The sequence below is a fragment of the Megachile rotundata genome, chromosome 12 (genome assembly GCF_050947335.1).
Source record: "Megachile rotundata isolate GNS110a chromosome 12, iyMegRotu1, whole genome shotgun sequence".
NCBI lineage: Eukaryota > Metazoa > Arthropoda > Insecta > Hymenoptera > Megachilidae > Megachile > Megachile rotundata.
Window position 1 is genome coordinate 15,626,664 of NC_134994.1, and position 16,087 is coordinate 15,642,750.

Here is a 16,087-nt window from a genome sequence, read left to right on the forward strand (position 1 = left end):
AGGACGCGTAACAGCGAGGGTTGTACGGGCCTACGATACACGCGATCATTTCGGACTTTGGAAACAAACTTTCATATATTCGAGTTCGAACGTCTCGGGATATCGTAAAAAAAAATGTCGAACAATCTCGTTTGCAACTTTCTCAGATTCGCGGAAACGCGTGACGTTCCATTAACTTCGCAACGTGGACATTAATTAGAAACTCGCGGTTCCGTTTAATTTCGTGTTTTGTTTGTACGAGCTCTGTTCACCGTTTCTGCACAGTTAGTCCCATTATTCCGTAGCGAATTCCCGTAAGGAGAAAGCACGTTACAAAGAAGCTGTTGTCAGGAGAGAAAGAGAGCTGCTCGGATATACCGTATGCATCGAGGGAACGAAAGCAAACAGAGCGCGGGTTGGCTCGACGCGAAGGTGGCGAAAAAAGTAAGTAAGCCAAGGAAGGGGAGAAAAAGTGTTAGCGGTAATCGGAAGAGACGAACGATTGTTGATTTACTCGGTCGACTTGGAAATACTGTTTACCGGCTGGTCGGTGAAAGAACGGGAAGAAGACCTGGAATGGTAATGGTAATGGCAATGGTAATGGTAATGGTACCGGTGCAGAACGTCGAGAACGCGGATTATACGAGCGTTCTTGTTCGTTTCTTGTTCACCTACGTATCTTTGTCGTCGCGCTCGTCGTCTTTCGCGCACGCTGCACTGTACAGTTAAGTCGACGTCTCGTACCGCTCCGGGATGAAATTGAAGCGATCCGTCGCGTCGCGTCCCGTCGGGTCGTTGACATTTCGTCGTTCGAACGATCGACTCCGTCGCGATTATCGAGAGCTAATTTTATCGGTAACTTATCGAGCCGCGATTTACGATGGAGCGGTCATTTTCGAACTCGTCTGTCGTGACGATCGCGTCGCGCTCTTGCTCCGATTTCACCCTCCGACTGGATCCGATGCTCGCGATAAGATATTCGGTGGTTCTTCGTCGAGCATCGACGCGCTGCTCACGAGCGAATCGGAACCGGTCGAAATCGATCGCGAACCAATTAATATAAATTGGTGTCGAAGAGCCAAAGGGGTAGGTAGACGAAACACCGAGGGTGCCACGAGCGAAGGAAAATTTGATCCGTCGAAGCGTTTCGTTCGGGTACCGTTCGGGTACCGTTCGGGGCGCTTCGGTCGTCCGCTCGGAGACTCGGAGCAGTCGCGAACGCGAGTTCAGACCGGTCGGACGCGCTCGCTGTCGTCGTCGTTGTCGTCGTCGTCTCGTGTTCGTGGATACGCGTGAAACGCGCGGCGAGGCGCGAAAAACGAGGGTGTTCGTCGTCGTGCTAAAAAAGTGTTTGTACGGAAGTGTAAGTGTGACCGTGTTCATTGGACGAGTACAGTGCTATCGGAACTCGTCTCGATCGCGAGGAGAACTGGAAACGACAGGGAAGCTGTGCAGAGTGCTCTCGTGTCTCGGCCCCTAGGACGAATTTTACTGCGAACGTCACCTTCCTCGCCGGTGGTGAGTACATTTTCGATATTTTTTCTCTCGGATAACTTGGTATCTTGACACGCGCGAGGCAAGGAACGCGTTAGACAACGTTCAACTCCATCGGTTCGTCGTTTCGCTGTTTTCTTTTTTTTAATTTAACGCCGTCGCGGGTCGATAACGTAGAATTTTGTGCGTTCTGAAATCTATTTTACGGCTAGCGACATTCTCTTTACGACGCGAGCACAGTCGGATTTTTAATCGAGAAAGTATTCCTCGCACGTATTCGAGTTTTTTTGACGTTTGACCGTCGATCGATTCTAAGTGCTCCGAATGCCGTAGCGCGTATCCGGTCTTCGTCCTGCGTATAATCGTCCTAGCGAAAGTCGGATCTATTTTATTCGCATCGCGGAAAAGTGTTTCGATCAATAACGCGTTAACAAATTTTCGGAATTCGGCGTCGTAATCGGCGCTCGAGGAGTTCGATATCGCGTTCGATTATCGGGCGTACACGATCGAGTTGACCGTCGATCCGACTTATCGATCGTTCGCGATAATTTACGATCGACGAAGCGCAATCTTTTTCGCTTCGACAGAAAACGATACAATATTTCGATTCGATGCGAACTCGCGAGGTTCGTTTCGCGAGCGTTCGCGACAATTACGTTTCTAATAATACTCCTTTTCGGCCAAGGGTATGTCGTTGGTAAACAAATGGTTTTTGCTTTGCCCTGACAAACATGCGCAAGTGTGTAAGATCGAGGCACGCTTTTCTTAAAGCGAGTTGGCACGTGTAACGTTTTCCCTGGACGCGTTCGACAACAGGTTTTCGCACACGTAAGTGTTTACCTTGCTTACGTAACGCGAGTCGAAGACTGATCGAGGCGCGTACCAAATAGGGGGTGGGGGCAGTGCACGTCGCTTTTCCACGTCCTCGGATCGCTTTTCGAGAAGTTCTGGCGTGTGCGCAACGTTTTCGAAAAGGGCGTCGACCGTAGCGTTATCGTCGAAAATTTCCGAATCGTTGACTCCGTTTCGCGTTACGCGAACGTTACTTAGCAGTTTTATAAAATGGTACTAGAACGAAACAATGGCTCCGGGAAATAGCGTATTCGAGTAAGAGTTAAATATCCCCCCGGGCGATCGGTGGTCGAGCGACAAGTTTTGGTCGGTTCGCTAGGTAATTACGCAAGTGTCGTATGGAAAAAGGGAATCTCGAGGAGAGCGACTCGAACTCTCGGCGGTATTCGTCGTGGTCAGAGATAACACACGAGCGGTAGTAGATTCACGGTGAATTCGAGTCATGCACGGCGTCGTGTCGTGTCTATTTAGAATTTCAGCGAGATCCATGGTTGAATTCCGGCACGAGCTCGCAATCGTATTTCACGGGGCTCTGCGAACACGGGAAAGGGAAAGGGGACGCGTACGCGGGCATCGAGAGGGTTTCCGTGGCGCGATCTCGTTAGTATCTCGGTGAAATATACAGGTGCAAAGCAATGGTACGCGTGTTTTTGCCCTCGCCAGCCAGATAAGAAAGGTCTCGCTGTTTATGTTTCCACGATGGAGGTCGCGCGCGTTCACCGAGCCGACGACGGCCGACTCGCTCGCCAGTCGAGAACCTGACAAAACAGTCGTCGCGCGTTGCTACTGCATCGCCGATTATTTCGCAACGTTATCGTTTAGAGAAGCTCTATATCGATGTATTCGCGATCGAGCTCGGACGATAAGCCTACTCGTCGGATCAAAGCTTTTCTTCTTTCGATTCCGCGATCGAGCGGCGCTCTGTCGCGACGCGAATCTTTCTATCGAACGCGATGACGCGACAAAAACGATATTCTCGCCGAGGCGGTCGGATATCTCGAGCGTTTATCGCTGCCAATAAACGACGATTCGAGCGAAAAGCGACGTAACCGATTCGATCCGCTTCCGTTGGCGTATCACGCGATTCGAGCGTAACGAGAAGCAGCCTTTCAGACGGTGTACGCATTCGCGGAGGCTCGCGTAACGCGCCAGGGTAATCCCTGATGCAATCCGCCACTCTCTTCTCGTCGAGCACGACGAACAGCTGACAGCATCGAAGGAAATTGGCCAGGATGACTCGCGCCTCTTGTTTCGCTCGCGCGATTCCCTCTCATTTAGCCCGATGGCTAATTACCGTTGTTCGAGAACCGCGATCGATCGTCCTTCCTCGTGCCACCGCTATTCACGACAATTACTCTTCTTTTTCTTTTTCCTTTGTCGCGGTCGCGGATCCACGGTTATTAGGTGATTCGTGAAAATGGAACAATGGCTTCGGAAAAACGCGCAACGTCCTTGTCGTTTTCGCCTCGCGAAACTGTTTCGTTCGAAGCATATCTAGCTGGGTAATTCGTCGACGTTCGCATCGCAGCCTAACTGAAATTTACGAGGCAGAACTATAGGAAAAAGAAAAGCGCGCGAAGGAAGGATTACGTATCGCTTATCGTTATCGTCGAACGCTTCCTATGGCATAACCGAGATGTAGGTCGAGATAAAAAGCGAAGACGCGATGCCGCTATTTGCACGAACGATAGTCGGACACGCGTACTCTAGCATGATTAATTGCGCGACAGGCTGAAGGATGCTCCGGACGAGTCACCTTATCTCCGACAATTATATCCACCGATAGTACGGAAGTTTGCGCGACATTCGCTCGCTTCGTCGCGACCAGTCGTTTCACCGAGTCGGTCGTATCGCACAGGAAAATATACGCGACACGTATTTTTCTTCGAAGCGAACAGGGAAACGAGTAAAAGAGGCCCGGCATTGCGTAGCGATGTCGTGGTTCCAGAGCGTGCTTTAGCTACGCAAAAACGAGTCGTCCCTTATGCGTTTTCGTACCCTCGTGGATCCCTCGAAAAGAGTTTGCACACATCTTTCGTTCGTTGTCCTGCGAAATTGCTCATAAACAATAACGCGACACGCGACAAAGGACCGTCGTGAATGGGCACCGTGGCTCGCTCGACGAACCCCCGTCGTCTTTAAAATTAATCGTCCACGTTCTCGCGATACGCCGAGCTTTCTCTCTCGTTAAAAGGGGCGACGCGAAACAGGCTCGTTCGATTGATCGTAAACGCAATGGAATAATAAACGTTTTAAACTCGGAGCGCGTTTAACGATTTACCGAGTTACAAGGAGGAAAAAATTCATTTACTCGAAGCGAAAATTTCGATCGCTTGATATTTGTCGCTACGACTACGTAACGACGCTTTGCGACGCTTTACGAGACATCGTCGCGTAACGATATTTCTCGGTTTGCCGATCGGGATATAAAAGCTAACGAGCGATGATCGTTGGTCGACGGTAGGCTCGAAATCGACGTATCGGTCGCGTAATTCAGGTGTCGCGTTACCCGCTCGTCTCGGCTCGGTCGAGCTCGCGTCGCGTCGCAACGTCGTAGCCAGCATCGACGTAGCCCTTCCCCTCGGACTAACCGCCCCTTCCTCGCTCCAAAATCAATATAGGCGCCGCCAGTGCCGGCTACGCCAACGACGTTGTTCCACCCAGGATTCTCCACCCTTCCCGTACCGACCATCTTTCGCCGTCGTTCGCCGCTCTTCCGCGAGCACCACCTGCTCCTTTGTGTTTACACTTTCTCGGCAGTTCATTCGGAAAGATGCACCCGACTCCGCGATCCTTAACCTCGCGACCAAATAAGGCCGAGGAATCCTTTCAAGTCCGTTTCTCTTCGAATAGACAGATTTCCGAACGAAATCGCGACCGGGACAACGATCACTCGCCGTTCGAGAAATGCCACCTTCTCCCGCGAATAGCGTCGCTATTCGAGAAGCGTTGCATTTATAATGGTTGCGCTATCGAGACGATAACCTTCGGAGCAGACGCTAGTCGCGAGTGGAGAGGAGTCGTTCTCGGAAAACGAGAATCAACCCTCTCGAGAAAACTACGAGTCGTTGAACGAGCCATAGGCGAGAAGTCAGTCCGGTGTAAAAGATATCCTTGAAATAAAAGTGATCGTTAAGATAGTAACCTTGACTCTCGATATGAAATCGAGATCGGTACGCGTGTTCGAGGACCAAAAGGAAAGTTTCTCGAAGAGGATGAAGGCGCGACAGAGGCAATAAAGTTTACGAGTCGGAATATTATAGGACGAAGAGAAGCAGGCGAAAGAAGAAGAAACTAGGAGAAGGCATGGCGACGCGACGCGGCGGCGAGTAACAATGGCAATCGCGCGACGAGATGCTCTCGCTCGAACAACCGGACGATAGATAACGTTCGCGGATCGGATCATCTTCTGTCGAATACGATAGGCTTCCACGCGCTAGGTTCGCCACACTCGAGTTATCGACTTGGTACGAGCGGGGCTTCGAGATCGATTTAAGCCGCTCGCGTTTGTCCGAGTGATACCGAAAGCCGAAAGCCAATTGATCGGGCCGTGGGTATCGTGGCTTTATTCGACCGCCCCCTCTCGACTTTAACCATCTTTCGTTCGACGAAAGTTCGTTAACTTCTCCGGACCAGTATCGGTTACGCGGCGAACCGATCCGACGACGAGTCACGCGAACGTTTCTCGCTCGTTCTCTCGGACGAAACAGAAACGGAGCGTCTACGAAAGCTATGTTTCGAGTGGACCGTGGCGATCTACGAACCTTATTAGGGTATTATTAGGGTAATTGAACGGCTGGCTCGCACAGATGGAAGTAAATTGGAAAATTTCCCAGGGGAAATTGCAGCCACGCTCGTTGCGACGCCTTTTTATTCGCGAAGATTAAAAATCGTTCGGAAGCTCGTCGTTTGCGCGCGATTAAAATCATCGCGATAACGATGTTTTCGACTTCCCAAAAAGCTCGGGGAATCCGATCGATCGTCGAGGATATATTTTGTCCGTAAGTTCGGAAAAGCCGGTCGACGCAGTTGGCCAAATCGCAGTTTCCTCTCTCGTTCTCTTTCCGTCACGGGACGAACGGCGTCTCCGTGGGGTCGTTGGACGATTTTCGAGGATAATTTATGACGCCCCGACGTTTCGGTCGCGACGAAAACCACCGTAAACAACCCTCTGTCTCTCTCTCTCTCACCCTTTTCTTTCCTTCCTCTCTCGTTCTCTTTGCGTACGCTCGTGGACCAGCCCTATCCCACGAGAACGCAACCGGCAACAGAAACAGGGAGATCAATACCAAAGAATTTCACCAGCTTTTCCTTTTTCCCTCTATGAACATTTCGAAAACAATCCTCCGCTCGTTTCTCTTTCCTCTCCGATCTTCCCGAGGGAGAAACAAGTTTGTCGAGGGTGGTACCGACATATCGTAACTCCTCCGATTCCTCGAGTCGTATCCGACTCGAAATTTCCCCTAACTTCTACCGTAGCCAATTGAAAGTTCCGCGAAGACGCGAGCGACCAACTTTTCTCTCTCGCGTTCGACTCCTTTCGCGAGATCGAACCTCTTTTATTTTAAACGTTCGATCTTTACGATTCCGAGACGAATTCGAAAGTTAAATCGATCCAATACGTAGCAGGTTAAAACCGTGTATCGTGCCGTTTCGCGTTTCGCATTTTCATAGGTTTTGTTTTTTCTAACCATCGAGCTGTTCGATACCCTCCAGCAAAGGTTCACGCCACGTTTTTCCTTCCACCCTATATACCACGAGTCCCTCTTCACGGTTGCTCGATGATGCGTGCGATGCACACGACCAGTCCGAACGAAGCTTTACGTTCGACTTTTTATAGCACCCCCTACAACCACGCCGTCGTTGCCCGGATAAACGTTATTCGCCTACGAGGGTGGAAATTCGTCGGTCCTCGTTGAAAGCGTTAGGTCGAACTCTCTCGGGGAAAATATTAGGAATAATAGAGCAGGCGAGGGCCATTGACCCTAATCCGGTTTGTATTCCGGTTGTCGGCCACGTTCGAACAAAGCCGATATATTTTACCCGACCCCTTTATTTTCTTCTGCGATACCCGTTCGCGAAATTACCAAAATATCCAAATGCGAGTCAATTTCGTCCGTTTCGTTTAACCGAGATACTTTCCATCGACTTTCCGATTAACGACCACTTATAGAACATTCGAAGTTTTCTTAAATTCCTTTTAGTCGAGAGGAAAGTCGAAACTACCGTGGAACGAAAAATCGAGGAGGCAAATTTTTCTGCGTACCCGGACGAGGAAGAAGCGAGGACAGTTGTGTACGATGGCACGTTAAATGGCGAGCACCGTTGCTCAGGACGCGATAAGAGGCCGCTCTAATCGCTGCTTAAGTTAATTAACGGACAAGAGAACGTCAAGGTCCCCGGAGGATCGAAGGAAGTGACCGTTGCCCAGGAGGCCTATGACCGACGCGACGGTGTTTCCCTTCTTTTTTGCTTTTCGTACTCGGCCATTATCGAGCCAGACATTCGTCGTTCCAGCCAATCGTTCCTCTACGACACCGTTAGAAATACGAGCCTTTCCTTACCGGACAATTACGTTCTTCGTGATCCTCCTTACTAGTCTTGCAAATTAATCCTTTCTCGACAAACGCGAACAAACAAAGATTCCATTCGGATTAAATGTAAATTTCGAAATTTCCAAATCTTTATCGACATAGGTGTCGACGCATTCAGAAACCTACAGAACGGCTGTAGGGAAAGATAGAGAAAACGAAAAGGCGTCGGTTTAAAATCGAATTAGCGGAGTACTTTGAACCGGAAGCCATTCGAAGGCGCGTCGTCGGACACCCAGTATAGAAGCAGGGCGCATAGTATTTTATAAACGGGCAACGGACTCGCGTAACAAGTTGTCCGTAAGCTGTAATGAAAACGTAAGACCGATACGGAAGCGTCGTACGGAGAATTACGTCGATACCGCGATGTCAATGCACCCGGTGCGGCCGTTCGAGGCGTAGAAAAAGGCCTCTCGTCTCTTGAGTAATGTCGTGGGTCCGTTGCACCGGTCCAAGCGCGTTCTTGCCGTTTCGGACGCTACCTCGGTCCCCGAACTCTGTTCCGTCGGTGCATATACGTGGCTGCACAGCCTCCTCGCAGGACAAAAACCCCGTGCAGGACAATAACCCTGAATAAATCACTGCCTCTCAACGATGGGCTTCTCCATCTTCTCTCGTTGTATGTTCCGACGCTTGCCTAAACAAGATCAAAACGAGAGACTCGCTGGTTCCTCCTCTCGTCTTCGTCTCGACCGAATCTGACCAATAACCGACCAACTCGTTACGAAATCTCGAATACCGATTAACTCTCGAACCCTAGGCGGCCACTTTGGATATTACTTTTCCACTACGCGAAAGTACTTGGAAGAGAAAAAAAAATATCGCCGAAGGGCGCTTTTCAACTAATTCGACGCGACGAGAGTCGAAAGATCGGAGCGTCGTTTAAATGCAAATTTCGGAACAGAGTCAGGGTACTTGGTGCGCCGCGACGCTCGCAAACTTCCTCCCTTTATAGAGGGTAATTCCGTGAGCACCGGATCCGATACAAACTGCAGTTTAGAGTACGTTAAGCCGTAGTTAAATCTAAGCACTCGGGCTCGCTCTATAGTTGACCGTCTCGCGACATAAATCTTCGACTCTGGCGTAACACCGTCCACGCACGACGTAACCGCTCCGCTTCGCTGTGGGCGTGCTGGCCTAACTTTTAGTTTGTCCCGAGCTTCCGTGATTTTCACCGTCGGTCGTTTGCTCGCGCGCACTTTCTACGTTACGACCGGTACAGATCCGACAAAATTCGATCCGTCGAGACGAAACGAACTTCTCCAAATAACATAAAAGAGAAGGAATTGAAAGCGGATTAACGCGTTCGAGTCGTATCGTAAAACGACTCGCGTAGACTAGTTTTGACTTTTACGCGATTTTCTATAACCTTATTTCTCGGAGCGCGATAACGCGAGTTTCCGCGTGAAACGCATTACGATGCGTCGTCCGTTTCGAACGCGTTAAGAATAGGTAGTTCGCTCGAATATCGAGAAACTGCATTCCTCGGCCCAGTTTTCCCGGCTCGTTCTTTCGAGCGACTGCCACCATGGCTAAGAGAACGACCTCGTCGAGTATTAGAGCCAGGGTCTCCGCAAATTCTTTGAAACGTTACACGACGTAGTCGAAGCGGAAGAGTGAAAGTTTGAAAAATAAAGTACGAGGCGCAGTGGCAGAAATCGAGGGCTCGAAATCAGCCCTGCGCGCTCGTTTCGCTTACTTATCGGCCGCGAAGACCTACGATTGGAACTGCGTATCGTTGACGGATCAATGGAAAGTAGGAATCGAAGGCATTAGCTATGAACTGGAACATCGTCGGTTCATCGTCGTTCTCGCCAAGTCCACGATACGCGCGGGCTTCCGAGCCTACGATAGCAATGTGGGACGCGTTGATACGTTCCACGTACCGATGTAGGATTCTTCGATGTAGGAACCGCGCGATTGGAAAAATACGAAGGCTAGGTAAACCGTGGCGAGAGATACGCTCTCGCAGAAAAACATCGATGGTCCAGTTTTCGAAGGTTGGAATCGATGATGGTCGCAGAAATGGATCGACCTCATCAGCGACGTTGTTCTCCACGCCTTCGCAAAGTGTCGCAACAATGTCGCTGGTAATTAGAATATTTTCATTTCTGTCCGGCAGACTCGACCTCTCGTCGAGAGCAACCCTCGCGTTGGCGTGGGTGGGACCGGTTTTCAGTCGCGTTCACGCGTGCGACACGTGTGTTGTCGGTGTGTATACGAGCGCGTACGTACGCGAGCGGAAACTAGCTCGTTCTAGCAAAAGCGAGCATCGAGTCGCGATCGGTGGAAAGGAGAAAGACACCGGTCGGTTGGTCGGTCGGTCGATCGGTCGGTCGGTCGGTGGTGTTCTCTACCCTTTTCCTCTCGCGGTCGTTCGTCGAGCGCATTTGCCTTTCACGGCTCGCTCTCCAGCTCCATTGAAACCGTGCACGGCTTCGTCCGCTCCTCTTTTTTTCGCCTATGTTCCATGCACGAATTCTGCGTTGTTACCTTCTCTGGCTCTTTTTTAACGTCGCGATAAATTGACCTAAAAATTTGAATCCATGCTGCTCTAAAAACCACGCTAGAGGTACGTCGACCCGTTTCGAATTCGACCGTGCAGGGTTTTGCTACAGTTTTGATCGTTAAAGATTAACGAGCTTTACGGAAAGGATTTTTCTTAGTTTTTCGTACATTTTCACCGGTAGAAATCCTCCGAGAAACGATTGCGAGAGTCGGTCCACGCTGGAGGATGCGAGGGAATAACGAATTTCGATAAAATCTTCTTAACCGAGGTAGATGGATGCGTGGCCGTGAACGTGGCGGATCGCGTGAGCGCGTAAGTACATAGGTGCGTGCGTAAAACACGTCACGGAATGGTCCCGCAGGCGGATTATGTTAATTAAACGTAATGCAAGAAGCCGAGGGAAATTAATCGCGCCTCGTCGCCGCCTCGATCGCTCGTTAATGGCGGCGCTACCTCAAGCCAGACCTTCCTTTTATTTCCTTCTCGTGCACGGTTGTTCGTCGAAAAGGAAGAAACTTCTTCTGCTCCTTTTCCTTTCGCCAACAGTCGGAGATTTTGTCCGACGGTTAAAGCTGCTGCCTTCGAGAAGGCGCCGCTTCGGATCGAACCAGATAGACCTCGCCAGTATTTCTCTTAATTCGTTCGTTCCTTTCGCACGAGGATAAAAGTTCCCGCGCCTAAAGAGGTTAAAACTCTTTCGCTCGGAGAAAGGGTAGAATCGTTGCCGCTCGAAAAGTTAAGAAATCCTAACATTTCAACGGATAGTATGTTAACGCGTATTTAAAGGGGTAATAGTCCTTCCAAGAGGCTAGGGGAGATAGAAATTCGAATAGGCAGAAGAGACTTTTCGTGACCTCTTCGTCGAGTCTTATTAATTATCATCCATCGCGAAGATTCAGTTTTAACGAGCAAACGCCGTCTCGGAATATTTTTTTTCCCGCGGTGCATTGTATCCATCGGTCTCTCCCGAGAAAGGGAGAAGAGCAAAGGAGTAGTAGGAGGACCCTTCGCCTCTTTGGCAAAGAACAATCGCGGTCTCGATCATCGATCCTGCTGGATCCCCATTCTGCTGTCAGCCGGTCGCATTCTTGCTGGTTCGCTAACCTTCGAAAACGAAGCCCTTCCAGCTCTCCAAGATCGTTCAGAGTTTCGGAAGAGCTCGTTGCCTGCCTGCATTCTCTTCGCCTCTCATTTTTCACCTTCTCCGAACTCCCTTTCCCTCTTCCTCTCTTGCTCTTCTTCGCTCTCGTCTTACTTTCGTTGCTCGTTAACCTAAAATTTTCCCTTCGCCTCGCTAATAGCATCTTTCGCGATCTTCTGCCGATACGCTTCGCTTTTGTTTCTCTCGTTATTTCGACAAATCCCTCGGTAACGAGACATCCTCTTTCGCCGATGCGCAGCCTTTGTCGACTCGAGCCAACGGCAGGGGAAAAGTCGCTGGCAGCGAACGGAGAAAGAAAGAATAGCCCATTACGATTTCTCACGGCATTCAACTTGTTGTCCGATCGGAAAAAGCAACCGCGTATTTCGTGCTCGTTTACGTGACCATGTTGAATTTCGCTTTACTCGACGAAAGTTGACAAAAAGCGACGAGCAACCGTGCAACGGAGGGCAAGAAATAATGGAGGGAGAGAGAGAGATCGTTGCCGCCGGAATCGCAAACGATCTCGCCCTTCAGCGTATTCTCTTCGAAATTATCCAAAATTCGCAGTGGTACGGTGGACCAGGGAGGAAGAGATTCCGCTTAACGAGCCTCGAAGACGCGAACTGCCAATTTGGCAGCGCGTTCGGGACGATAAATCAGCCTTAACCGAGCCCGGAACCCAGCGCCGAACTCCGCTCGTATCCGCGTTCCTCGAACGCTCCGTTAGCCAATCATTGTCGCGACGAGTACGCGAACCCGGCCGGCACGAAACCGATTCGAATTCCTATTTCGAATTTCGCTTTCGTCCACGAATTCGTAATCGAGAAATAACGAGACTCGTTGCTCGACGCTCGCGGTGTCGAAATGACGTAAGGGCGACGAGCTACTGCTTCCGCGACAACGTTCCCTATAGATTCGCTTAACCTCGCCGGAAGTTGTAATAATTCCGATGATGATGCGCTCCCTCGTTCATCGAGCCGCGCTGCGCTCAATTGTAAGACATAAACGAGATCGCTCGTGTCGGACGAAAAAAAAGTAACTTTCCAACAAGAATAATAACGATAATATTGTATAACGGCGATCCGTTGAGCAACGTACAATTTTGAACGCGGAGAAACATGTAATTTGACCACCGAGTTCATCGATTTACTTCCGTGAGTTATAGTAGTAGCATCGTTTTCTTTTCTTGCCTCTTCTTTTCTTTCCGGAGCGAACGCTCTTTTCGTTTGCGTACGAAATCGAAAGAAACGAGTCGTTCGCTTCTGGGGACATCGATATTCGGTGCATCAGCGATCGATATTAATCCGATAGCGTCGTGCATCGTCGAGCATCATGACGGTGAATGAACAAGTAGCGTTCGGGCTGCATCGTAATCGGAGTGTTTCTATTCGCGTTGTCACGATCGCGACCTATACTTTGGCACGGCGCGTCTATTCACCGCTTTACTAGAACGAAACGCACACCGCGTAGATGCGTCAAACGCTTGCACGCATCCGTCCATCCATTCTGTCATTATGTTATCAGACGATGCAATTGCCAATTGACGGTGAACTTTCTCGAGTCGCCTTGACGAGCTTGCGCTCGGGGACATCTACTCGTCGACGCGTTTAACCGCCGCGTTTCGATCTCGTTCGAAGGTGTAGGTAGTCGCTCGAAAGTCGCGAGAACACCCCGACAACGAGTATTTTTCTTCCTTACGATCTTGGAAACGGGGTTGTTCCGGACTTTCAACTTCAAGAATTGTTTTTTCTGACCATAAAGCGAAGTCAATTTAATATAATCGAATAACCGCGAGTAGAAAAGATGAAATAAAATTACGGACAGCGTTAACGTCTCGTTAATTTCGTAAGGTAGGAAATGGAAAACTCGAACAACGAATCGATAGTATTCCGAATAATTACAATTGTTGCGTGCGGTTAATTTAGTTCAGGCCGATTAGTTTACTTTCTATCTCGAATTCGTAACTCTCTTTTTTACCCTGCTAGCTACGTATGCACCGTTATCGCTCACATAAATTACATCGACTCGCGAGCCATTATCAATTTTATCCTCTTTGTTTTTACAAATGCAGAAAGCTAGCTTAATCTACTAGCCTTGTTATGTCTGAAACGAGTGTATTTAAGGAAACGCGAAAACGAAATTGATTCGTAGCAATAGCACGAAACTATATATTCTCCGATGATTTCATAGGCCGTGCGCTGAATTTTAATTAACGCGTTAAATGATTCGTAAAGTCTCGACGAATTCGTCTAAAATATTTAGCATAATCAGCGATCGTGGGAACGTACGAATTTGGCGGAGGACTGGAACAACTTTTTTACCGATCGAAACGTCGAAAAAAATATTTTGCTGGCACAATACGTAATATTCTCCCTGCATCCTTCTTTTCGAGTGAATCGCGACTGAAATTTTTCAAACGATGCTCGGTGAACGAGCAGCCAGGCAATTGGAAAACTGCTTTCGAGGTAAACGACGAGGAATCCACGCGGTGACGCGAAACGAACGGGAAAACACCATTGTGACTTTCGAGCTTTCAATAACACAGACGTTCGCTGAAAATGTTTAGTACGGTACACGGTTATGCACTCTATGAAAAACGTTTACATCCGATAATGTACCTAACCCATCTGTTACGATTAGATACTTAAACTGTTCGTACTCGTTCCGCGAATACGTCTTCGAACATCTTATTATTCCGTGGTAAAAAATTGATAGTCGAAGTTATATCGAATTTGCGGAGAATGGCCACGAATTTCATACATCGTAAACGTACGGATTCCATAAACCGTAATGTTAGGATCGCAAAAAGATTACCGGAGAATCTAGCCAGGACCGTTATCCCCCGCGAGATGTTCGGACGACAGGCATTTACGTAAGGCCGTGTTTTTTCCCCAGAAACGCGCAAAAAGCGATTAGCTAATTTACGCGGAATGAATGCCATTCTCTGACATGCGCGATGGAATCGTTGCTTGGCAAGCAGTCGAACAGATAATTAACGTCTTTGCGAGACCCTTCGTTTCTTCGTTTTATTATTAAACAGCGTTCGCTCTCGACGTATAAGAATATACGCCTTTCGAAATATAATAATAGCGAGGTCGTTGTAATACGTGTAGAACGAGATACACGGTTCTGTCGACAAAGATTGCACGAAAATCACGGTATAGGAAAGGACAATAACGTTAGGCTTATCGAATCGATACGCGACACGTCATCGGTTACACCGAGGAGATAACGTAGGACGTAAAGCAGTCTGTCGCGCTTAAAAAACGGCGCCCCCTTGGGCTAGAGGCAACGTTCGAAAGATTTGATTATACCCACGGACCTTCGGTAGCGTTTCGTTTTACCGTCCATTCTCTTAGCGAAGAACAATTCGGTTTTACGAGTGTCAGAACTGCCCATCAATTTTCAGTCGAGCCTCGAACAAAGGGAGCTTCCGTCTAAAGGGCTAATCGACTTGAACGTAAACGTATTTGTAAACGATTTCTTCGCAAACCGCAACTGTCCGTCCCTCGTCGTTTCGACGACCAAGCTACCGTGACTCGAATCGGTAACAGTGATTTCAATAATCGAGTCGAATTTTCCAAGCGATCCTTTAAAGAACCCATTATCGCGGAATCGGAGTGAGCCTGCAACGCTGCTCCTTTACCGCGATACAGCCGGCCGAGGTAAAACATAGTTTACAAGTATTCAATTCGAAATCGTGATTTCAATGAGAAGATCCCCGGAACGGAAGGAAATGACGAGCAGACAGTCTCTGGAGAAGGCAGTAATTAATGTCGTGCAGTAGAACGGAGCAGACGAGAGCAAAGCAGAGCACGATCAGGAGCAGGCTGCGTCAAGGATCGCGCTAATTGCAGGAGGTCGAGCAAGTTCACGGTAGCGCGGTGTACCAGAAGGTTACTGTTACTTTTCCTGCTCGACATCTTCTCTAGTCCCTCTCTACGATTCTCGCTCTCGTCCATTCTCTGTCTCGTATCTCTCTCTCCCCGTCTCGCTGCATCCAGTCGATGGGAAAAGAGAAAAAGATTGGAAAGAAGAAGGAGAAGAAGGCACGGACGGATGATTGGCTCGTTCCTCGAGATAGCCACGAAGCCGGTCGGTCGTCGCTGTCGTAGTGTTCGGTAACAGAAGAAACAGCGGCAACCGAAGCATCGACTACTCTTCTGGGTTGCAGAAGTTGCGGTACTGGTCTAAAGGAATTACCGTTAGAAGAGCTGCACTCGTCTTACGTGCTTCCTAGGTTCCATGTTGCCGCACGGCTCTGTGTGGGTAGGCTTCTTTCCCTGCACGACCGTGCTCCATACTCTGCACGATATACGCGGTGTCTCGACGCGCGCTCAGACTCTCAACCTCCTCTGCGATCGCTTCTGTTTCTCGGTTTCGTCCCGTCGATGGAATTCGCCGACGGACCTCTGTAGTCCGGTGGTTCGCCACAGCCCGGCTGTCCGTCGATCGCTAAACTTTGATGGATTCGTTGGTTATTAGGTTGGAACACACGCTTCCGCCAAGAGAAGCAAA

At 49.3% G+C, this 16,087-nt stretch overlaps 1 protein-coding gene across 7 annotated transcripts in view; it reads left to right on the top strand.

The window, feature by feature from the left end:
- Nucleotides 1-1,172: 1,172 nt before the first annotated feature.
- Prosap (SH3 and multiple ankyrin repeat domains prosap) overlaps nt 1,173-16,087 on the top strand; it is a 98,641-nt gene continuing 83,726 nt past the window's right edge. For 6 of the 7 annotated variants that reach the window (XM_076537864.1, XM_076537871.1, XM_076537872.1 and 3 more), the window contains exon 1: nt 1,173-1,497. The gene's annotated coding sequence lies outside the window, so the exon portion shown is untranslated. Of the gene's footprint in view, nt 1,498-2,209; nt 2,302-16,087 lie in introns of those variants that run through there. The other variant, XM_076537866.1, reaches the window with a different exon arrangement.